Source organism: Palaemon carinicauda, chromosome 36 (assembly GCF_036898095.1).
Source record: "Palaemon carinicauda isolate YSFRI2023 chromosome 36, ASM3689809v2, whole genome shotgun sequence".
In the NCBI taxonomy this organism is placed as follows: domain Eukaryota; kingdom Metazoa; phylum Arthropoda; class Malacostraca; order Decapoda; family Palaemonidae; genus Palaemon; species Palaemon carinicauda.
Genome location: NC_090760.1, coordinates 17,021,842 through 17,047,320, shown reverse-complemented (window position 1 = coordinate 17,047,320; position 25,479 = coordinate 17,021,842). Strand labels below are relative to the sequence as shown.

At 43.9% G+C, this 25,479-nt stretch overlaps 1 pseudogene; it reads right to left on the bottom strand.

The window, feature by feature from the left end:
• Positions 1-25,479, bottom strand: part of LOC137628501 (U3 small nucleolar RNA-associated protein 15 homolog) — a 203,407-nt pseudogene that overhangs the window by 74,156 nt on the left and 103,772 nt on the right.

Here is a 25,479-nt window from a genome sequence, read left to right as displayed (position 1 = left end):
TAACCCATTTACGCAGCATTTCCCTTGCTGCGTCCCTTGACTCAGTGGACTTTTGATCATCAAAAGCCTCTCTTACCAGTTTTTCACAAACTGATACATACCTGTGGGTCCCAGTATTTGAGAGCCCCCTTGGTGACTGCGCAGCGAGCATGGGCCCTGCACATGTCGTGGCCGTAGAAGTTCTTACTACGGACCCTGCAAAAACTATTCCCGCACTCGGGATGCTCCTCCTGTAAAGAAAGAAAGGCATATAAGTATTCGGTGAAATTCTCAAATTTGAACATACATATATTTTATATTAGCCTGGATAGGGTAAGCTATAAATAGGAAAGACACCTACATGTGTTTCCTGTCCAGCCAATTGTTATGACCTCCTCCAATATTGAAAGTAGAATTCCTAAGAATTTTTTAGAGGAAGATGATATCCTATGATATAAAGTGTCTCTTAACACAATCTTCCAGTTTCAATAATGGGGATTAGGGACAATAATGGATCATAACAATTAAAGGAAGAGAGAATCACTCTCTTATATGTGATGGTCTCACAATAGGCTGCCCATGAAGCACCTTGTAGGTTGGAAAAACTTTGGGCTACAGTACTGACTGTTTGGTAACAAGTTGCCAGTCCTGTCAGGCCTGCCGGCACCTGCCAGGCCTGCCGGCGTCTGCCGGGCAAGCCGGCACATGCCGGCCTATTCTGGGCTATTGAAGGCAATTATTGTCTTCATAAAATTGTGTGGTAGTGTGTGGTAGACCGCCGGCAACAGCTCTGCCGGCGGCGGCGGCGGCTCTGCCGGCAGGCAGTGGCTCTGCCAACTGCCAGCGGCTCTGTCGGCGGCTCTGCCGGCCGGCGGTAGCGGCGGCTCAGCCGCCCGGCAGCCGAAGATCCTTCCATCAAGGGGACCCAGCGACAGTCGTCACCAGATGACCAGGTATGGGTGGCCGGCTGCCGGCCGGCAACTCAGCAGCCGGCAGTCAGTCCCTGAATGTCCATTGTCTTTGGGTTGTCGGTCAACGATGTTCCCAGTAAGCGGCGGTAGGGCAACTGCCGGCCGGCAGACAATGGACATGGCCCAGTACGAAAGTAAGAGAGAAAGAAAGGATGGAGGAAGGCAAGGGCTCAGTCTTGCCGCCCTGCATCCAGAATGAGGGTTCAAGTGGAAAGGGGAATTAAATTCGGGCTTCCACCCAACCATATCCCAGTCATAAGGGCTATGGAAGGCAGTCCAAGGGAGGACTGAAGAATACTCTAAAGAATATGAGGGTACCCGCCGGCAGCCGGCCTGGCCAGCAGCAGATGGGGAACCTCAGGCCAGTCCTACAAAAACCCTTAGGTTCTTGTAGAACGACGGCCAGGAGGGTGTTGGATCATTCAACACGAAAGAGATAGAGGGGAGGGGGTTAGTGTCCTACAGGTAAGGTAATGCCCGAAGGCACTACTTAACCTAAAGGATTCTGGTCTCATGGAGTAACCTCAGGTAGGAGAAATCATTTCCCCAGGTTGGGTTAGTCAAGGGAGAAGGTGTCCGTAGGACATCATCTCACAGGAGTGCAGAATCTCGTGCCAGAGACCATAGGCAGTGAAGAAATCCTTTCTTCAGTCTAGGGTCTACCAGCACAGGACTGTCTGTTAGGCCAAGGAAGGGGGAATTGTCATACAAAACCCCCAAGTATGGTCTAGGGAGGTCTAGCCTCCTGTAAGAGCAGCTTAACCTGACATGGGAAATCCTTTCACTAAGACAGGAAGATGCTTAACACAGACTGATACTCTGATGTCCAGTTCTAAACTCAAAACTGACTCAGTGGTTAGGAGAAAGAAAACGGAACGTCTCAGTAAAACTTTGCCAAAACTCTGTTCACAGCAAAGAAAACTGAGAATAGCCTAGGCTAATCAGAGGAAGGGGGATTGCTCTTAAATCTCCTAGGAGATTAGTATCGACTTAAAAGGTATAGGTGTCACTCTCCCCTTAAAAGACAATACAAGAGCAATGGGGACATGTATGAAAGTATACTGAAGCCCCTAGGCTAGTAGCATAGGAGCATTGAGAATCATTCACCGTATACTATCTTGGAAGAGGAAAGCATAATTAAGTAATATCATAAAAGTGTAAAATATTGCCTGTGCTTCAATAACACTTTACCAGGAAGGTTATATCATGCATGAAGTGTGTAGGTGCCTAGGCTAGGAAGCCTAGCACTCGTGAGGCTCGAAATAAATAGCCAAATCCACGACAACAATGACATAATATAAGAATCCCTAGCTAAATTTCTAAATAGCTAAAGTTATTAAAGCGTATAATGCCGGGAAAGGGTCGTTCTGGCTAACTAAATGTACAGAAAGAACGACCGCGTCCATGACGCCATCCGGCTGGCAACAGCTCTTGTTACGTTAATTAAAATCTCAATCGAAGAGCAAAACTGGCAAGAGCTTACATTTACACAAGATAAAGATATTACTTAACTTTCCATAAGCTGATGAGGCTGGTGAAGACATCATTGCGTCCCAAAACTCCAAAATAGCAAGAGAGAACATGGGATAACACCAGTCAAATGAAGCTACGATAGAAAGAATGACTTGGTGGCGCCTCGCGGTGGCGAATTGGCCCACTATTTGCAGAGCAGTAGGGAGCGTCGAGAGCGATGTCTCTGTAACGACTCTCCTTATTCTTGCCTCTCTTTCCCCTCGAAGTGAAGGCTCTATTGGGGGCGTAGATAGCCATGAGACGTGTCAAGAATACGTCCTCTGATATTACGCGATATCCCTTCGCAAAATTTTAAGGGATATTCGCTCCAGGAGTTAGAATTCTGGATACCTTGGTAAATTCTCTGGGATATATCACTGTAGTCAAATATACCTAGGAAGCTACCTTTGAATGAAACTAAGAAAGTAATAACAGCTAATCTGAATTCCTTTATTAACTAAAACAAATTTTGATACAAACACACTCGTGTGCGTATGCACAAACACACACACACAAGTGCAAGAATTTTGCTACGCAGTAAGAGAGACGGTCAGGGAGGAGGTAGAGATGGTTACTGCGATAACATACCGTAACTCGTCACTGAAAGTGATGAAAATAAAAAATCAAAAGAAAAAAATGTAAAAAATATGAAATATAAAAATAAAATAAAAAAATAAATAAGCTTAGTTAGATTAAAATTTCCGTAGTGTAAGTTACAGTATGTTATCGCAGTCACCATCTCTACCTCCTCACCGATCGTGTCTCCTTGTGCGTGTGTGTGTGTTTGCGCATACGCACAAGAGTGTGTTTGTATCAATATTTGTTTTAGTTAATAAAGGAATTCAGATTAGCTGATATTGTTTTTTTAGTTACATTTAACTGTCTTTCAACTAGTTAACGCTGTTAAAAATCATATGTACACAACACATTTTCGTTTAATCTCATTTTTGTTTAATCTCTCTCTCTCTCTCTCTCTCTCTCAGAATAAAAAATTAATAGACGTCTCTAACACTAACAGTGAAGAAGAACAAGAGAGAGAGAGAGAGAGAGAGAGAGAGAGAGAGAGAGAGAGAGAGAGAGAGAGAGAGAGAGAGAGAGAGAGAGTATTCATTTAAAGAACATGTTAACACCATGTCTACCTTCTCGCCGATCGTCCGTCTCCTCCTGGGTAGCAAATCCTACACCTGCGTTGGCCTGTCTCTAAGGTGAAGTACCAATAAAACACATTTTTTATTCATTATTTCTTTATAATTATCTTTTTTACATGCTTCTTTCATATTATGCAGTTATGTTATTGTTATGTGTAATTATGTGTAGCCATTTATTAAGGATTTATTATGGGTTTTTAGGCTGAGGAACGAATTAAATGAATTACCATGTATTCTTATGGGAAAATTCGTTTCGACATCCGAACATTTTCTACATCCGAAGTTGGTTCTGGAACGGATTAAATACGTATGTAGAGGTTCCACTGTAGAGGGTTATTAGAATTAAAAACTTCTATAGCTTGAAGGACACTCCTTGCATCACTAAAAATTGTAAAATTACCCTCCTTCTCCAACGCTATTTTCTCAATAGCGGTTAATATGCCATACAGTTCGGCAGTAAATATGGAAGCGGTCAGAGGAAGTGCACCTCTACAATTAAAACCATTACTATGTACTCCAAATCCAACGCCAGCATCAGATTTGGAGCCATCAGTATAAATAAAAGTTGATCCTCTATGTTCTTTAACATGTTCATTAAAAAGAGACCTGGCTTCTACGTCTGACATATTCTTCTTATCTCCAATAAAATATTTACAAAAAGATATCTCTGGTAACTTCCATGGAGGCGTTGATGATACCTTGAATGGAAGTACCTTATTTCTAATTATATCCAGACTATTTAATAATCGTTTCACCCGAAAGCCATAAGGTTGAGGAGATTTTGGGTGCAACTCAAAGTATGATGCGTGTCTTACAAGGCTTGCAGTCTGAAAGGCTAGAGAGTTAGGGAGTCTTTACAATCTAAACCAATACCGAATAATGGAAGACATTCGGTAAAGGTCTAGAGGTAACTCTCCAGCATCAACAAGGAGACTTGGGATAGGCGAGGTTTTAAAAGCTCCTGTAGACAATCTAATACCTGCATGATGTATCGAGTCTAATATTTTTAACCGGCTTGGGGTGGCTGAAGAATATATTTCACATCCATAACTAATTTTGGAAAAAATCAAGGCCTTGTATAATTCTAAGATAGTATTGCGGTCTGCCCCCCATGATGTATGGGACAATACTTTTAAGATATTCAGAGCTTCAACACATTTAGCTTTTAATGCTTTTAAGTGAGAAACCCATGTAAGCCTACAATCAAATATCAAACCTAAAAATTTAGCTTCAATTGCACATGGTATCCGTTGACCTTTAATGTATATATCCGGGTCTGGATGTACTCCCCGGATACGACAAAAATGGACAATGGTAGTTTTACTTGTCAAGAACTTAAATCCATTCATGTCAGCCCACTGGATAATTTTATCAATAGAGAGTTGGATTTTTCTCTCAACCATTGCCATTCTAGTGCCAGCAAATGATATTGAGAGATCATCCACAAATAATGTTGAGAGAACATCCCGGGGAATGACTGAGGATATCCCATTAATTGCTAGTGCAAACAGGGTTACACTCAGCACACTTCCCTGAGGAACTCCTTCTTCCTGACACTTACGCTCTGATAATTTCCCCCACTCTCACTTGAAAAACTCTATGTGAAAGAAATGACAGAATAAATAGTGGTAATTCTCCTTTTAATCCTAGTTCATGAATTGTCTTAAGTATACCATATCTTCATGTGGTATCATATGCCTTTTCAAGGTCGAAAAAAACTCACATGGTGCTGTTTGGAAGCAAAGGCTTCACAAATAGAGGACTCAAGTCTTATTAACACATCAGTTGTTGAGTGCATTTTTCTGAATCCACATTGAATCGGTGATAAAATACCCTTCTTTTCAAGGTACCACATCAACCTTACATTGACCATCTTCTCCATGATTTTACATAAACACGAAGTCAATGCAATAGGTCGATAGCTTGCAGCTAAAAACTTGTCCTTACCAGGTTTTAAAAAGGCTAAAATAATGGCTAGTTCCCAAACACTTGGGTAACTATGATCATGCCATATTCTATTAATAATACTTAAAATAAATAACTTTGTATTAAAATGTACATGTTTAACCATTGCATATGGAATTCCATCGGGTCCAGGAGCTGTATCGTTGCAAGTAGCGAGTGCGGAATCAAGTTCTCTTTCAGTAAAAGGAGAATTATACGATTCTTCCCTTCCTGTTACAAAATTTAAAATTTTCTTTTCTTCAATGCTCCTGTACTGGTCACCAGGAGCTGCTACACTCTTGCACGATACATTTGAAAAATGGTCAGCCAGGGCATTGCTAACTTCATTTCCTTCAGTCACAAACTGACCATTCACTTTCAACACTGGTGGTGGGTTCGGGGTAAATTTGCCTGCAATTTTTTTTTATTTTCCTCCATACAGAAGATGGTGGTGTTCTACTATTAATGGAGGAAACAAAAGCCAACCAAGATTGGCGTCTAGCTTCTTTCATGGCACGGTGGAACTGTGCTCTACACTTTTTGTATGATATCAAATTTTCATCAGTACGGCGTCTACGCAATCTAGTCAGGGATTTTCTGGTGGCTCTGTGCAAGGCTGTTAATTCTGAGGACCACCACGGGACTGGTCGTCTTTTGAATAGTCCTGTGGTTTTCGGAATCGAATTGATTCCTGCTGTATGAAGAGTTCCATTCAGTAGGTCTATGGCATCATCAATACTTTCAAACTGTTCTGCTCTCCCTTCGATTTCACTTAGCTCAGAAAATTTAACCCAGTCTGCCTTGTCTAGATTCCAACGTGGCGATCTTTGCAAAGGCGGACCCTTGTTGGTGTTTATAATGATTGGTGCATGATCACTAGTATGCCAATCATCTAATGTCCTCCAATCAAAATCAAGAAGGCGGACCTCGAAGATTGCGCGCGGGAAACCATCCCGCGCATGGGACGATCCTCGGCGCTTACGCGCGTTATGAACGTTGTCGGCGCTTGTGCGCCTAGCGCGTTTCAGAAGATCGTCGGCTAATGATCTTCGACGATCGCGAGCGGGGAACCGCGCGCGGAAGGCCCTCGAATTTCGCGCGCGGACGATCTTCGGCGCTTACGCGCGAGTGAAGATCGTTGGCCCTTGTGTGTCTAGAACGCAACAGAAAATCGTGCGCGCGCTCGCGCTATGAAGATCGTCAGCGCTTGCGCCCCTAGCGCGTATCAGAAGATCGTCGGGTAACGATCTTCGATGATCGTGAGCGGGAAACCGCGCGCGGAAGGGCCTCGAAGATCGCGCGCGGGAAACTATCCCGCGCGCGGACGATCTTCAGCGCTTACGCGCAAGTGAAGATCGTCGGCCCTTGTGCGGCTACAACGCAGCAGAAAATCGTCGGAGAGGGTGCTCATGCGCGCTAGGTTGGAGGATCAGCTTACTCGTAGATCAGGAACTGGGATGTGTCCCTAAAAGGGAGGGCATCCCCTGAAGAGGACCAAGGCAGGTCTGCTTCAGAGAGCCGACGATCAACTGGAAGTACTGCTAAACACTCCGAGGAGTGGTCTCTGTGAGGGACCTTTCCCGCGAACGGGAGAGGTGTCCTTCGTAGAAGAGACTCGGAGACACCGCAGGCTGAACCGCTGGTGAGCGCTTGTGCGCTATCTCAGGAACTCCAACGATGTGCGTCAATGCGCAGGGAACGTTGGTAGCAGCCTCTGGAACAGGGTGTCTCTGGAAGGCAGTCTCAGGAACAGCAGGAACAGCAGCCGAGCGCTAGCGCGCAAGGGAACGTTGGCCGCAGGGGATACCCGGCGCTTAAGGGACTTACTCACAGTGTGAGAAAGCCTCTCCTGCCCCGGAGGGAAGAGCCCGTTGGATAACGGGGAGCATGGGCGCCCAAAGCGCGTAAGCAGTCAGGAACGGATACGGTAGGTCCTGAGGGCACGAGAGACCAAAGGTTTAACATAGCCTGGGTAGCGAGGCCCCGAGGGGATGAGTTGCGAGACCCCGAAGGGTCAGTGCAACGAGAAACCGAAGTTTCCCAGTCACTAATCACCGAAGTGTAGAAGTGACTAAAGTTACGAGAGCCCGAGGGATCTGCGTAACTAAAGCTCCGAGACCCCGAAGGGTCAGGGAAAAAGAGAAACCGAAGTTTCCCTGTCACTAAACACCGAAGTGTTAGTGACTGAACAGCAAGCTGTTTCAACAGGAACAATCCTCCGAAGAGGAGTCTCTATGAGTAGCCTCGCTCGCGAACGAGAGAGGTGAGCACTTCGTAGAAGAGACTGGTGATGGAGCCCCCAAGGGCCGTAAGATCAGCTGACGTAAACAGGAACAATCCTCCGGAGAGGAGTCTCTGTGAGTGTTCTCTCACGCGAACGGGAGGAGACACTTCGTAGAAGAGACAAAAGGAGCAATCCTCCGAAGAGGAGCCCTTATTGCGGCCTCCCTAGCAAACGCGAGAGGGCAAGACTGATCTTGCAGCTGCTCAGCCCCTTGAGCGTAGCTGCAGAAGCAACCGCTCAGCCCTGAGAGCATAGTCGCTAGTACCCTGATCCGGCCTTGCAACCGCTCAGCCCCTTGAGCAAGTTACAAGGGCGGTCGCTCAGCCCCAAGAGCATAACCGCCTAAGGACCAGGAAAAGGTAAGAAATGAAGTTAACTAACTACCCTAGAGGCGAACCTCCTTATCGTTCTAGGATGCACTGAAAAGCTGACAGTAGTCACGGGGGAACTTCTAAGAGAAGGGAACGCCACTGACGATATCCTAGAGAGACAGCGGCGACAGCAGACTCCCCAGGCATAATAGGACAGCTCTGCTTCGAAGGCACACTACAGGCACGAAGAAACAGCATCGTAAACTGGGAAATAAAAATGAATAATTATTTAACAGAAATTTCCCCAGGTGAAACTCCGAAGAGAAACCCCGAGGGAAAGTAAAACATAAGAACGAAAGTAGGTATGCGCCCTCCTCCCCCACTGACATGCACGGGTGAGGGGGGGGGGGCAAAAAACTAAACAAAACAGAATTATAACAACTATAATTATGCAACTGACTTTGAATGTTCCAAGGATCACAGACCCCCGAAGGGACATGTTCCCCGAGCTGAAAAGTTAAAAATACAATTATATTCATAAAAATAATTGAGACAAATAAAACGAAATAGCGACTCGGCCCGAGAAGCTATCGTAGCCGTAGTACGGAGTAAGGGGTGAACGACCTCGAGAGAGGGGCCGTACTCCACGAAGGCAACCATGGTGGCCTAGGAGTGAATGGCCGTGACCAAGAAGAGAATCGTGGTGGCCTAGGGCTAAGCCGGCGATCACTCTCGTAGACGTACACAACACACACCACACAACACTGAAAGCAAAGGAAACTTACTATTTTCTATACACAAGAATATACATAAACATCAATAATGTTTAAATATATTAGGTATAAGAAAAGGTAAGTTAAAAAGAAAAAACAATACAGTAATGGCCGTCAAGTGAGGATGGGAGCGGAGACATCCGATCGACATCCGAGCCCAAAGTAAAGTGGAGTTCGCACTGTGTGTGTGAGGGGGGGAAGGGTAGCAAGCTACCCCTCCCTAACCCCCGCTAACTAGCACAGGGGTAGTGAACCCTCGTTAAAATTATTATGGCTCGTCATTCAGCTACGCCGAAGTAATTACCCCATGTAAATAGCGGGGTTTGTATTTCAGTTACGGAACAAATGATTTTTTCTTTGTAATTAGCCATGAATCTTAAAATTATTTGGTCCTATCATTTCAAAGACTCCTCCATTTTCCTTGTCAGTGACCATATCACTGTTGCAAGTTGTGGTACAGTTTGCTTCATTAATTTCAGTACACTTCTGGGGAAGCCAAGGAGACATCTGACAGCTTTACATTGCAGCAGATAACACTGAGCTTAACAAAAGAGAAGTTGGAGGCAATGTTTCCTATTAAAAAATGTACTGAGTTTGTGGAAGTATGATCAAAACCAAGTACAGGTACTGTTAAAATATAACTATTTTTTTATACAACAATCCATAAAACTATCAAAAATACTTTTAATCATGTAGCAAGCTAACCCCCCCTACCTCCGCTAACTAACAGAATGGGTAGTTAACCCTCGCTAAATTTTAATGGCTCGTCATTTTAGCTTCGCGGAAAATAATACCTCTAAATAAATAGAGTAGGTTTATATTCCAGTTATGGAACAAATCTAAAATGTCTAATAAGAAAACAAGTAAAGAAGTATAAAACTTACCGTGTGCCCTCATAAAGTGCATAATTTCTTTTCATCTCATATATCCCAGAGGTTGGCAGTTTTGTCATCAGAAAATGTAACGACTTGTGGAGTTTGATGGATGAAGTCAACCCTGTGTGTTGGTCTGGAAAATATTGGAAATATTTAAGAATAAATTTACTTATACTACACGTAAGAAGTTTGAGAACAGAACTTTCCTTTGATATCACAACTTTTAAACTGTTATAGTGAAATCTACCTAATTACAAGAAATTACAGGAATAAAGCAGTCATTGCCAAATAAGCTATCCTTAAAATGATATTATTATAAAATAAATTTCTAAATATACTTACCTAGTAGTTACATATACATAGCTTAAATCTCGCGTTTCGACGCTGCACGACAGAAAATTCAAATTCATGGCGATCGCCGCCATGACAGTAGGTGGTCATACATGATCGCCATCACTGGTAGGTTATCAGAACCATTCCCAACATTCTTCAGAAATTCCATGTCTGTTTTCAGAGGGGAGAAGGAAGGGCCCTTTTATATATGTAACTACCAGGTAAGTATATTTAAAAATTTATTTCATAATAAAAATATCATTTTTAAATATGTAACTTCCCTGGTAGTTACATATATATAGCTGATTCACACCATTGGTGGTGGGTTAAAAACCGCATCCCATTGGGAATTCATATAATTATTAATAACTACAAATAGTAGTACTAACAATCTGGTTCTAACCTGATAAGGAAGCTGGCTTCACAATGATACTGCCTCATTTCGCCTACATTCCTTAAGAGACTCAGCGATCCAATTGGGGCTGAAAAGTCTCTTGGGGCTGCCACAAGGTCCTCGACCTTAGCGTGGCTAGACCACCATCTTTGCAGACCTGGCACAGCCAAGGATACTGATTCTGGCGTTACAACCTGATAAGGAAGCTGGCTTCATAATGATACTGCCCCATTTCGCCTGCGTTCCTTAAGAGACTCAGCGATCCACTCAGGGGGCTGAAAAGTCTCTTGGGGCTGCCACAAGGTCCTTGACCTTAGAGTGGCTAGACCACCACCCTTACAAACCTGGCATAGCCAAGGATACTGATTCTGACCACCTACTCCACATTAAAACTAATTTGATTTGCATCCCCGATTGACGGAAGGCTGCGACAACGTTCACAGACAATCTGTGAACACATTAAAACTAATTTGATTTGCATCCCTGACTGACGGAAGGCTGCGACAGCCTCACAGACAACCTGTGAACACAAGTACATGAGAAAAGGCAAGGGTATATATTAAGTTATCGGGAAGAGGCAGTAGACCCTTCTCTAACTACGAAGCCGGAGGTAACGTACGGACCCAGGGAACAGCAATCCTCATACTGGGTCTGGACATCTTTGAGATAACAGTCTGTGAAGATTGATGATTTCCTTTGTCAGAAAGTAGGCTCCAAAATTGACTTTATTTTATTGTGTTTGTAAGCCACAGAAATTACTACAGCTCAAACCTCGTGTGGTTTTACCATAAGGATAGGGAAAACTTCTTACTCACAATCCTGGAGAGTTTCCCTTATTAAATCCTTAATGAAAAAAGCCAGGGTATTCTTTGATAAAGGCAAAGAGGGCTTTTTAACTGATCATCAGGGGCTGTCTGTCTCGTCTTTGAAAAGAAAGCCTAGCTGAAGGGAGCAAATTGCATTGTCTCCATTAAAGCCCATCTTCTTGCTGATGGCTTTTAACTCTCCTAATCTTTTGACTGTAGCCAATGAAATTAGGAAAAGAGTCTTGTTGGTAAGATACTTCCAAGATGTCTTGTCCAATTGTACAAACCTACTTGAGGTTAAAAAGGCCAGGACTATATCCAGGTTCCACGAGGAGGTTGGATTGTCCTTACTCTTAATCGCCTCAAAAGATTTAATGAGATCTGAGAGATCATTGTTACCTGACACGCCAATGTGTCGGTTACGAAAGACGGAGGTTAGTATGCTGTGGTAACCCTTGGTGAAAGGTACAGCTAGCTTCTCTTTTGTACGCAGATACAACAGAAAAACTCTGCTATATTGGCTATAGGGGTATTGGTAGAGGAAAGTCTATTATTCCTGTACCACACTCATGCGCGCTAGGTTGGAGGATCAGCTTACTCGTAGATCAGGAACTGGGATGTGTCCCTAAAAGGGAGGGCATCCCCTGAAGAGGACCAAGGCAGGTCTGCTTCAGAGAGCCGACGATCAACTGGAAGTACTGCTAAACACTCCGAGGAGTGGTCTCTGTGAGGGACCTTTCCCGCGAACGGGAGAGGTGTCCTTCGTAGAAGAGACTCGGAGACACCGCAGGCTGAACCGCTGGTGAGCGCTTGTGCGCTATCTCAGGAACTCCAACGATGTGCGTCAATGCGCAGGGAACGTTGGTAGCAGCCTCTGGAACAGGGTGTCTCTGGAAGGCAGTCTCAGGAACAGCAGGAACAGCAGCCGAGCGCTAGCGCGCAAGGGAACGTTGGCCGCAGGGGATACCCGGCGCTTAAGGGACTTACTCACAGTGTGAGAAAGCCTCTCCTGCCCCGGAGGGAGGAGCCCGTTGGATAACGGGGAGCATGGGCGCCCAAAGCGCGTAAGCAGTCAGGAACGGATACGGTAGGTCCTGAGGGCACGAGAGACCAAAGGTTTAACATAGCCTGGGTAGCAAGGCCCCGAGGGGATGAGTTGCGAGACCCCGAAGGGTCAGTGCAACGAGAAACCGAAGTTTCCCAGTCACTAATCCCCGAAGTGTAGAAGTGACTAAAGTTACGAGAGCCCGAGGGATCTGCGTAACTAAAGCTCCGAGACCCCGAAGGGTCAGGGAAAAAGAGAAACCGAAGTTTCCCTGTCACTAAACACCGAAGTGTTAGTGACTGAACAGCAAGCTGTTTCAACAGGAACAATCCTCCGAAGAGGAGTCTCTATGAGTAGCCTCGCTCGCGAACGAGAGAGGTGAGCACTTCGTAGAAGAGACTGGTGATGGAGCCCCCAAGGGCCGTAAGATCAGCTGACGTAAACAGGAACAATCCTCCGGAGAGGAGTCTCTGTGAGTGTTCTCTCACGCGAACGGGAGGAGACACTTCGTAGAAGAGACAAAAGGAGCAATCCTCCGAAGAGGAGCCCTTATTGCGGCCTCCCTAGCAAACGCGAGAGGGCAAGACTGATCTTGCAGCTGCTCAGCCCCTTGAATGTAGCTGCAGAAGCAACCGCTCAGCCCTGAGAGCATAGTCGCTAGTACCCTGATCCGGCCTTGCAACCGCTCAGCCCCTTGAGCAAGTTACAAGGGCGGTCGCTCAGCCCCAAGAGCATAACCGCCTAAGGACCAGGAAAAGGTAAGAAATGAAGTTAACTAACTACCCTAGAGGCGAACCTCCTTATCGTTCTAGGATGCACTGAAAAGCTGACAGTAGTCACGGGGGAACTTCTAAGAGAAGGGAACGCCCCTGACGATATACTAGAGAGACAGCGGCGACAGCAGACTCCCCAGGCATAATAGGACAGCTCTGCTTCGAAGGCACACTACAGGCACGAAGAAACAGCATCGTAAACTGGGAAATAAAAATGAATAATTATTTAACAGAAATTTCCCCAGGTGAAACTCCGAAGAGAAACCCCGAGGGAAAGTAAAACATAAAAACGAAAGTAGGTATGCGCCCTCCTCCCCCACTGACATGCACGGGTGAGGGAGGGGGGGCAAAAAACTAAACAAAACAGAATTATAACAACTATAATTATGCAACTGACTTTGAATGTTCCAAGGATCACAGACCCCCGAAGGGACATGTTCCCCGAGCTGAAAAGTTAAAAATACAATTATATTCATAAAAATAATTGAGACAAATAAAACGAAATAGCGACTCGGCCCGAGAAGCTATCGTAGCCGTAGTACGGAGTAAGGGGTGAACGACCTCGAGAGAGGGGCCGTACTCCACGAAGGCAACCATGGTGGCCTAGGAGTGAATGGCCGTGACCAAGAAGAGAATCGTGGTGGCCTAGGGCTAAGCCGGCGATCACTCTCGTAGACGTACACAACACACACCACACAACACTGAAAGCAAAGGAAACTTACTATTTTCTATACACAAGAATATACATAAACATCAATAATGTTTAAATATATTAGGTATAAGAAAAGGTAAGTTAAAAAGAAAAAACAATACAGTAAGGGCCGTACTCCACGAAGGCAACCATGGTGGCCTAGGAGTGAATGGCCGTGACCAAGAAGAGAATCGTGGTGGCCTAGGGCTAAGCCGGCGATCACTCTCGTAGACGTACACAACACACACCACACAACACTGAAAGCAAAGGAAACTTACTATTTTCTATACACAAGAATATACATAAACATCAATAATGTTTAAATATATTAGGTATAAGAAAAGGTAAGTTAAAAAGAAAAAACAATACAGTAATGGCCGTCAAGTGAGGATGGGAGCGGAGACATCCGATCGACATCCGAGCCCAAAGTAAAGTGGAGTTCGCACTGTGTGTGTGAGGGGGGGAAGGGTAGCAAGCTACCCCTCCCTAACCCCCGCTAACTAGCACAGGGGTAGTGAACCCTCGTTAAAATTATTATGGCTCGTCATTCAGCTACGCCGAAGTAATTACCCCATGTAAATAGCGGGGTTTGTATTTCAGTTACGGAACAAATGATTTTTTCTTTGTAATTAGCCATGAATCTTAAAATTATTTGGTCCTATCATTTCAAAGACTCCTCCATTTTCCTTGTCAGTGACCATATCACTGTTGCAAGTTGTGGTACAGTTTGCTTCATTAATTTCAGTACACTTCTGGGGAAGCCAAGGAGACATCTGACAGCTTTACATTGCAGCAGATAACACTGAGCTTAACAAAAGAGAAGTTGGAGGCAATGTTTCCTATTAAAAAATGTACTGAGTTTGTGGAAGCATGATCAAAACCAAGTACAGGTACTGTTAAAATATAACTATTTTTTTATACAACAATCCATAAAACTATCAAAAATACTTTTAATCATGTAGCAAGCTAACCCCCCCTACCTCCGCTAACTAACAGAATGGGTAGTTAACCCTCGCTAAATTTTAATGGCTCGTCATTTTAGCTTCGCGGAAAATAATACCTCTAAATAAATAGAGTAGGTTTATATTCCAGTTATGGAACAAATCTAAAATGTCTAATAAGAAAACAAGTAAAGAAGTATAAAACTTACCGTGTGCCCTCATAAAGTGCATAATTTCTTTTCATCTCATATATCCCAGAGGTTGGCAGTTTTGTCATCAGAAAATGTAACGACTTGTGGAGTTTGATGGATGAAGTCAACCCTGTGTGTTGGTCTGGAAAATATTGGAAATATTTAAGAATAAATTTACTTATACTACACGTAAGAAGTTTGAGAACAGAACTTTCCTTTGATATCACAACTTTTAAACTGTTATAGTGAAATCTACCTAATTACAAGAAATTACAGGAATAAAGCAGTCATTGCCAAATAAGCTATCCTTAAAATGATATTATTATAAAATAAATTTCTAAATATACTTACCTAGTAGTTACATATACATAGCTTAAATCTCGCGTTTCGACGCTGCACGACAGAAAATTCAAATTCATGGCGATCGCCGCCATGACAGTAGGTGGTCATACATGATCGCCATCACTGGTAGGTTATCAGAACCATTCCCAACATTCTTCAGAAATTCCATGTCTGTTTTCAGAGGGGAGAAGGAAGGGCCCTTTTATATATGTAACTACCAGGTAAGTATATTTAAAAATTTATTTCATAATAAAAATATCATTTTTAAATATGTAACTTCCCTGGTAGTTACATATATATAGCTGATTCACACCATTGGTGGTGGGTTAAAAACCGCATCCCATTGGGAATTCATATAATTATTAATAACTACAAATAGTAGTACTAACAATCTGGTTCTAACCTGATAAGGAAGCTGGCTTCACAATGATACTGCCTCATTTCGCCTACATTCCTTAAGAGACTCAGCGATCCAATTGGGGCTGAAAAGTCTCTTGGGGCTGCCACAAGGTCCTCGACCTTAGCGTGGCTAGACCACCATCTTTGCAGACCTGGCACAGCCAAGGATACTGATTCTGGCGTTACAACCTGATAAGGAAGCTGGCTTCATAATGATACTGCCCCATTTCGCCTGCGTTCCTTAAGAGACTCAGCGATCCACTCAGGGGGCTGAAAAGTCTCTTGGGGCTGCCACAAGGTCCTTGACCTTAGAGTGGCTAGACCACCACCCTTACAAACCTGGCATAGCCAAGGATACTGATTCTGACCACCTACTCCACATTAAAACTAATTTGATTTGCATCCCCGATTGACGGAAGGCTGCGACAACGTTCACAGACAATCTGTGAACACATTAAAACTAATTTGATTTGCATCCCAGACTGACGGAAGGCTGCGACAGCCTCACAGACAACCTGTGAACACAAGTACATGAGAAAAGGCAAGGGTATATATTAAGTTATCGGGAAGAGGCAGTAGACCCTTCTCTAACTACGAAGCCGGAGGTAACGTACGGACCCAGGGAACAGCAATCCTCATACTGGGTCTGGACATCTTTGAGATAACAGTCTGTGAAGATTGATGATTTCCTTTGTCAGAAAGTAGGCTCCAAAATTGACTTTATTTTATTGTGTTTGTAAGCCACAGAAATTACTACAGCTCAAACCTCGTGTGGTTTTACCATAAGGATAGGGAAAACTTCTTACTCACAATCCTGGAGAGTTTCCCTTATTAAATCCTTAATGAAAAAAGCCAGGGTATTCTTTGATAAAGGCAAAGAGGGCTTTTTAACTGATCATCAGGGGCTGTCTGTCTCGTCTTTGAAAAGAAAGCCTAGCTGAAGGGAGCAAATTGCATTGTCTCCATTAAAGCCCATCTTCTTGCTGATGGCTTTTAACTCTCCTAATCTTTTGACTGTAGCCAATGAAATTAGGAAAAGAGTCTTGTTGGTAAGATACTTCCAAGATGTCTTGTCCAATTGTACAAACCTACTTGAGGTTAAAAAGGCCAGGACTATATCCAGGTTCCACGAGGAGGTTGGATTGTCCTTACTCTTAATCGCCTCAAAAGATTTAATGAGATCTGAGAGATCATTGTTACCTGACACGCCAATGTGTCGGTTACGAAAGACGGAGGTTAGTATGCTGTGGTAACCCTTGGTGAAAGGTACAGCTAGCTTCTCTTTTGTACGCAGATACAACAGAAAAACTCTGCTATATTGGCTATAGGGGTATTGGTAGAGGAAAGTCTATTATTCCTGTACCACACTCATGCGCGCTAGGTTGGAGGATCAGCTTACTCGTAGATCAGGAACTGGGATGTGTCCCTAAAAGGGAGGGCATCCCCTGAAGAGGACCAAGGCAGGTCTGCTTCAGAGAGCCGACGATCAACTGGAAGTACTGCTAAACACTCCGAGGAGTGGTCTCTGTGAGGGACCTTTCCCGCGAACGGGAGAGGTGTCCTTCGTAGAAGAGACTCGGAGACACCGCAGGCTGAACCGCTGGTGAGCGCTTGTGCGCTATCTCAGGAACTCCAACGATGTGCGTCAATGCGCAGGGAACGTTGGTAGCAGCCTCTGGAACAGGGTGTCTCTGGAAGGCAGTCTCAGGAACAGCAGGAACAGCAGCCGAGCGCTAGCGCGCAAGGGAACGTTGGCCGCAGGGGATACCCGGCGCTTAAGGGACTTACTCACAGTGTGAGAAAGCCTCTCCTGCCCCGGAGGGAGGAGCCCGTTGGATAACGGGGAGCATGGGCGCCCAAAGCGCGTAAGCAGTCAGGAACGGATACGGTAGGTCCTAAGGGCACGAGAGACCAAAGGTTTAACATAGCCTGGGTAGCGAGGCCCCGAGGGGATGAGTTGCGAGACCCCGAAGGGTCAGTGCAACGAGAAACCGAAGTTTCCCAGTCACTAATCCCCGAAGTGTAGAAGTGACTAAAGTTACGAGAGCCCGAGGGATCTGCGTAACTAAAGCTCCGAGACCCCGAAGGGTCAGGGAAAAAGAGAAACCGAAGTTTCCCTGTCACTAAACACCGAAGTGTTAGTGACTGAACAGCAAGCTGTTTCAACAGGAACAATCCTCCGAAGAGGAGTCTCTATGAGTAGCCTCGCTCGCGAACGAGAGAGGTGAGCACTTCGTAGAAGAGACTGGTGATGGAGCCCCCAAGGGCCGTAAGATCAGCTGACGTAAACAGGAACAATCCTCCGGAGAGGAGTCTCTGTGAGTGTTCTCTCACGCGAACGGGAGGAGACACTTCGTAGAAGAGACAAAAGGAGCAATCCTCCGAAGAGGAGCCCTTATTGCGGCCTCCCTAGCAAACGCGAGAGGGCAAGACTGATCTTGCAGCTGCTCAGCCCCTTGAGCGTAGCTGCAGAAGCAACCGCTCAGCCCTGAGAGCATAGTCGCTAGTACCCTGATCCGGCCTTGCAACCGCTCAGCCCCTTGAGCAAGTTACAAGGGCGGTCGCTCAGCCCCAAGAGCATAACCGCCTAAGGACCAGGAAAAGGTAAAAAATGAAGTTAACTAACTACCCTAGAGGCGAACCTCCTTATCGTTCTAGGATGCACTGAAAAGCTGACAGTAGTCACGGGGGAACTTCTAAGAGAAGGGAACGCCCCTGACGATATACTAGAGAGACAGCGGCGACAGCAGACTCCCCAGGCATAACAGGACAGCTCTGCTTCGAAGGCACACTACAGGCACGAAGAAACAGCATCGTAAACTGGGAAATAAAAATGAATAATTATTTAACAGAAATTTCCCCAGGTGAAACTCCGAAGAGAAACCCCGAGGGAAAGTAAAACATAAGAACGAAAGTAGGTATGCGCCCTCCTCCCCCACTGACATGCACGGGTGAGGGGGGGGGGGGGGGCAAAAAACTAAACAAAACAGAATTATAACAACTATAATTATGCAACTGACTTTGAATGTTCCAAGGATCACAGACCCCCGAAGGGACATGTTCCCCGAGCTGAAAAGTTAAAAATACAATTATATTCATAAAAATAATTGAGACAAATAAAACGAAATAGCGACTCGGCCCGAGAAGCTATCGTAGCCGTAGTACGGAGTAAGGGGTGAACGACCTCGAGAGAGGGGCCGTACTCCACGAAGGCAACCATGGTGGCCTAGGAGTGAATGGCCGTGACCAAGAAGAGAATCGTGGTGGCCTAGGGCTAAGCCGGCGATCACTCTCGTAGACGTACACAACACACACCACACAACACTGAAAGCAAAGGAAACTTACTATTTTCTATACACAAGAATATACATAAACATCAATAATGTTTAAATATATTAGGTATAAGAAAAGGTAAGTTAAAAAGAAAAAACAATACAGTAATGGCCGTCAAGTGAGGATGGGAGCGGAGACATCCGATCGACATCCGAGCCCAAAGTAAAGTGGAGTTCGCACTGTGTGTGTGAGGGGGGGAAGGGTAGCAAGCTACCCCTCCCTAACCCCCGCTAACTAGCACAGGGGTAGTGAACCCTCGTTAAAATTATTATGGCTCGTCATTCAGCTACGCCGAAGTAATTACCCCATGTAAATAGCGTGGTTTGTATTTCAGTTACGGAACAAATGATTTTTTCTTTGTAATTAGCCATGAATCTTAAAATTATTTGGTCCTATCATTTCAAAGACGCCTCCATTTTCCTTGTCAGTGACCATATCACTGTTGCAAGTTGTGGTACAGTTTGCTTCATTAATTTCAGTACACTTCTGGGGAAGCCAAGGAGACATCTGACAGCTTTACATTGCAGCAGATAACACTGAGCTTAACAAAAGAGAAGTTGGAGGCAATGTTTCCTATTAAAAAATGTACTGAGTTTGTGGAAGCATGATCAAAACCAAGTACAGGTACTGTTAAAATATAACTATTTTTTTATACAACAATCCATAAAACTATCAAAAATACTTTTAATCATGTAGCAAGCTAACCCCCCTTACCTCCGCTAACTAACAGAATGGGTAGTTAACCCTCGCTAAATTTTAATGGCTCGTCATTTTAGCTTCGCGGAAAATAATACCTCTAAATAAATAGAGTAGGTTTATATTCCAGTTATGGAACAAATCTAAAATGTCTAATAAGAAAACAAGTAAAGAAGTATAAAACTTACCGTGTGCCCTCATAAAGTGCATAATTTCTTTTCATCTCATATATCCCAGAAGTTGGCAGTTTTGTCATCAGAAAATGTAACGACTTGTGGAGTTTGATGGATGAAGTCAACCCTGTGTGTTGGTCTGGAAAATATTGGAAATATTTAAGAATAAATTTACTTATACTACACGTAAGAAGTTTGAGAACAGAACTTTCCTTTGATATCACAACTTTTAAACTGTTATAGTGAAATCTACCTAATTACAAGAAATTACAGGAATAAAGCAGTCATTGCCAAATAAGCTATCCTTAAAATGATATTATTATAAAATAAATTTCTAAATATACTTACCTAGTAGTTACATATACATAGCTTAAATCTCGCGTTTCGACGCTGCACGTAAGAAAATTCAAATTCATGGCAATCGCCGCCATGACAGTAGGTGGTCATACATGATCGCCATCACTGGTAGGTTATCAGAACCATTCCCAACATTCTTCAGAAATTCCATGTCTGTTTTCAGAGGGGAGAAGGAAGGGCCCTTTTATATATGTAACTACCAGGTAAGTATATTTAAAAATTTATTTCATAATAAAAATATCATTTTTAAATATGTAACTTCCCTGGTAGTTACATATATATAGCTGATTCACACCATTGGTGGTGGGTTAAAAACCACATCCCATTGGGAATTCATATAATTATTAATAACTACAAATAGTAGTACTAACAATCTGGTTTTAACCTGATAAGGAAGCTGGCTTCACAATGATACTGCCTCATTTCGCCTACATTCCTTAAGAGACTCAGCGATCCAATCGGGGCTGAAAAGTCTCTTGGGGCTGCCACAAGGTCCTCGACCTTAGCGTGGCTAGACCACCATCTTTGCAGACCTGGCACAGCCAAGGATACTGATTCTGGCGTTACAACCTGATAAGGAAGCTGGCTTCATAATGATACTGCCCCATTTCGCCTGCGTTCCTTAAGAGACTCAGCGATCCACTCAGGGGGCTGAAAAGTCTCTTGGGGCTGCCACAAGGTCCTTGACCTTAGAGTGGCTAGACCACCACCCTTACAAACCTGGCATAGCCAAGGATACTGATTCTGACCACCTACTCCACATTAAAACTAATTTGATTTGCATCCCCGATTGACGGAAGGCTGCGACAACGTTCACAGACAATCTGTGAACACATTAAAACTAATTTGATTTGCATCCCAGACTGACGGAAGGCTGCGACAGCCTCACAGACAACCTGTGAACACAAGTACATGAGAAAAGGCAAGGGTATATATTAAGTTATCGGGAAGAGGCAGTAGACCCTTCTCTAACTACGAAGCCGGAGGTAACGTACGGACCCAGGGAACAGCAATCCTCATACTGGGTCTGGACATCTTTGAGATAACAGTCTGTGAAGATTGATGATTTCCTTTGTCAGAAAGTAGGCTCCAAAATTGACTTTATTTTATTGTGTTTGTAAGCCACAGAAATTACTACAGCTCAAACCTCGTGTGGTTTTACCATAAGGATAGGGAAAACTTCTTACTCACAATCCTGGAGAGTTTCCCTTATTAAATCCTTAATGAAAAAAGCCAGGGTATTCTTTGATAAAGGCAAAGAGGGCTTTTTAACTGATCATCAGGGGCTGTCTGTCTCGTCTTTGAAAAGAAAGCCTAGCTGAAGGGAGCAAATTGCATTGTCTCCATTAAAGCCCATCTTCTTGCTGATGGCTTTTAACTCTCCTAATCTTTTGACTGTAGCCAATGAAATTAGGAAAAGAGTCTTGTTGGTAAGATACTTCCAAGATGTCTTGTCCAATTGTACAAACCTACTTGAGGTTAAAAAGGCCAGGACTATATCCAGGTTCCACGAGGAGGTTGGATTGTCCTTACTCTTAATCGCCTCAAAAGATTTAATGAGATCTGAGAGATCATTGTTACCTGACACGCCAATGTGTCGGTTACGAAAGACGGAGGTTAGTATGCTGTGGTAACCCTTGGTGAAAGGTACAGCTAGCTTCTCTTTTGTACGCAAATACAACAGAAAAACTCTGCTATATTGGCTATTGGGGTATTGGTAGAGGAAAGTCTATTATTCCTGTACCACACTCTAAATATGTCCCACTCGGACTAGTAAACCCTAATAGTTGGTAATGATCTGGGGCTATCTACCAGCCACTCCATCATCTCCGCAACCCAATGTCTCATGGGCCAAAAAGGAGCTATCATGGTCATGCGGACGTTGGGCGAATCCCTGAATCTTTTCAGGACTCTGTCCAGGATCTTGAATGGAGTGTACATCTTTATACTTTCTCAGTTCCGAAGAAAAGCGTCCACTGCGACTGCTTCTTGGTCTGGTACTGGAGAGCAAATTACCGGCAACCTCTATGTCATTTATGAGGCGAAGAGGTCTATCGAGTGTTGATGCCACAACATCCAAAGGTTGGTGCACACCTCGTGATGTAGGGTCCATTCTGCAGTAAGAACTTGCCTTTTTCTGCTGAGCAGGTCCGTCCTGACGCTTTTCTCTCCTTCTAAGAAGTGAGTAATCAGGGCTTGGTGAATGGCCACTAGCTCTTTGATATCTATGCGTCATTTCCTCTGAGACTCTATCCACAGATCCCTGTCGAGAATCGTATGCGCCAAACAGGGACGACATAGACCTCTCTAGTTTAGACAGACCAGACACTTGAAGCGCGCCGTGTGCGCGAACTAAACCGTGTGCTGATTGCTGCGAGGGATCGTCAACCATAGCTGGGTGACCACCAGGGGAAAGTCCTTGTGACATTTCCGGAAAGCCTTGAGCACGATCTGAACCAACTATCATCTTCAGAAAAATGAAATTCTGTGAGGGTGTTAGTTAAGATTTGGCCAGGTTACTCTCAGACCTAACTATTGCGTTAAGGGTATTATCCTTTGAAGAGCCTCCAGACACTTTACTTGTGATTCTACTCTGAGTGGTCAGTCGTCCATGTATAAAGAAAATCCTTTATGTGAAGCCAGGGAGTCACGTTGGACATCACCTGCGTAAAAAAGAGATTTTGACGAAGGAAAAATCTATTTCTGGGGAGATACCTGTGATGCCCAGTGAAAAGGTTCTTCTTATCTCTTTTCTGATATAAATACTTCCAAATATACCAGAGAAAGTTAAAGCATGGAATGCAGGTTACTACCCTCGCGCGAGCACCCTAAGGGTGTCGTGTATAAAAGATAGGGCGTGTGAAAACCACTATTCACAGGTCGTCTTCCATTTAGATAAATCCTTCATCAATAAGGGGTGAGCCGCTACCGCGGCACTAACCAAATTCACCTGATCCACACCACCGACGCCCGACTCGAGCGCCATCTACACATCCTTCTTTTTGGACTCACCAGCGACGCTTCCCCTGTTGTTTTGTGCTTTGTGTTTTCGCTTGTTTTGGATATCTTCGCTATGGCTGAAGCTCTCCTTCCTCCTGCACCAATGTTAAGTACCATAGATTGTTTTGGCATTATTTTTGACCCGGGCTTGTTCACCTTATTTACTTATTGCGAGTGTTTTTGTGCGTCGGCTTGTTGCCGCCCTGTGGAGGATTTATTTTTGCTTTATTTTTATTTTTTGTTTTTTGCCAAATCCTGTGAGAGAGAGAGAGAGAGAGAGAGAGAGAGAGAGAGAGAGAGAGAGAGAGAGAGAGAGAGAGAGAGAGAGAGAGAGATTGTGTTAGCGAGCGAAAGTAGTTAGTGTATCGATCGTTGGTGGTGAGAAAGACTGTTGGTACAAATGAGATTGTTTGTTTATGTTTTAAGTTAGGTTACGACAGTGGTGAATGTCTTGGGTGAATGCTTATTTTATTTGGACTGCTGCTCGATTCAGTTGTGTTTGAATGCTGGATTTTACCTTATTTAATCATTTTTCGACCAGCGTGGAAGTTATTATATATTTTAACAGTAAGTACAATTTTGTTTATCTTTGCTTGTCGTGATCGTGAATGATAGGAACAATTTATTATTTATCTTTGATTATAGTGCGATAGTTAAGTTAGTTAGGAGTGTTCGTAAGTGTTTTTCTTTTTTATTTTGGCAGGCCGTGATTCCTCCTTTGAGAGAGATATTTTGAACATTGATTGATGACCTGGCTTGTTATAAGGGACTTTGAACTGACTGCTATTTTAGATTTGGATTTAATTGGTAACGACTTGGCTGTAAGAAGGAATTTTCGGATGATGATGATGATGATGATGATGATATCGACAACGATGACACCCATGACCCCGATGAGTTAAGGCTGTTAAGGATATTTAAGACAGTCTTCTGGTTATATATAGTGGTGTTGTGCCACAAAAGACAGTTGGCTTGTATGTATAGACAGTGTTGGTGTCTATAAAATATATATGAACACGGATATTTATTTGGGTGTTGGTGTGCGGTTGATTTAAGTTTTATTAGGGGTTTTGTTGATTATTTGAATGGTGGTTATTGTATATTTAGTGTGAAGTTTATGATTAGTTGTAAGTGTGATTATTATTTGGATTGTGGATTATTTATGTTGAGCGTTTTAGTTTTAAGAAATATAGTATTAAGGGTATGGTTTGTTTTTATGTCCTTTTTATTCAAGAGTCCAGTTTATGATAAAGTAAGGGGAAAGTATGTGTTGAGGAGACAATTGTCAGTAAGTAAGATTCAAGGGTGTGGGGGTTGTTTTGCAACATCCCGCCACAGCCCCGCGTCCTACGCGGCCATTGTTATCGCTTGTTTACTTGCCCTAGAGGTCTTGTTTTTGTCATGCTAGGTTCTTTTTAATCTTAAGTTAGATTATTGGCCAGGTGCCCTTATTTGAACCGATGCTACTTTTAAGTACTTATGTCGCTTTTGAGTCCATTTTTATTGTTACGAAGAATAGCGTTCGGGGTTTTATTATAGTTTAGTAACCTCCCCATTGGGTTGGCGTTCGCTCTTTACGAGTTTTTTCTTCGTAAATTATCCGTTCAGAATTCCATTTTCCCTTTTCGCTATTCTTCGGGACATAGTTATCTGTTTTACGGATATACTACGTATTTTTGGGTTCGTGTTTATTATAGATCGATCTTAGTAACCTTGAGAGAGAGGCTGGAGTTCCCATTTTCTGTTTCACCCATTTTCTGTTTCATCACTGTTTCGGAATATTTTCCTCACAGATTGTGGTTCTCCCCCTCTCTATCTCTCCCCTTCGGGGATTATGATATACAATTCATTTATTTAGTCGTATACTGTATTATTTACCAGGTTACTTGTTCTTTCTTATATATATAGGCTAGTGATTACCTGGGCCCTGTCGTGTCAGAATCACTTATTCTAGGTTAGTTTGGCCTGCTCTCGAGCCGTCATGTTGATCCCCCTCACCATTAGACCCACCCTACTCCCCGCTCCGGCCTGGGCATTGGGTCTGGACCCCCTTATTCCGGAACTCCCTCATAGTTTTCCGATAACGTACTGAGCTGGGAATTCATTACTTCCTATTACTCCGGTGCTCCCCTTCGACTGGGAACCCTCCCCTCATTGGTCACCAGCACCTTGACTCCGGCTTCGGCCTCGTTACATGACAACCACTAA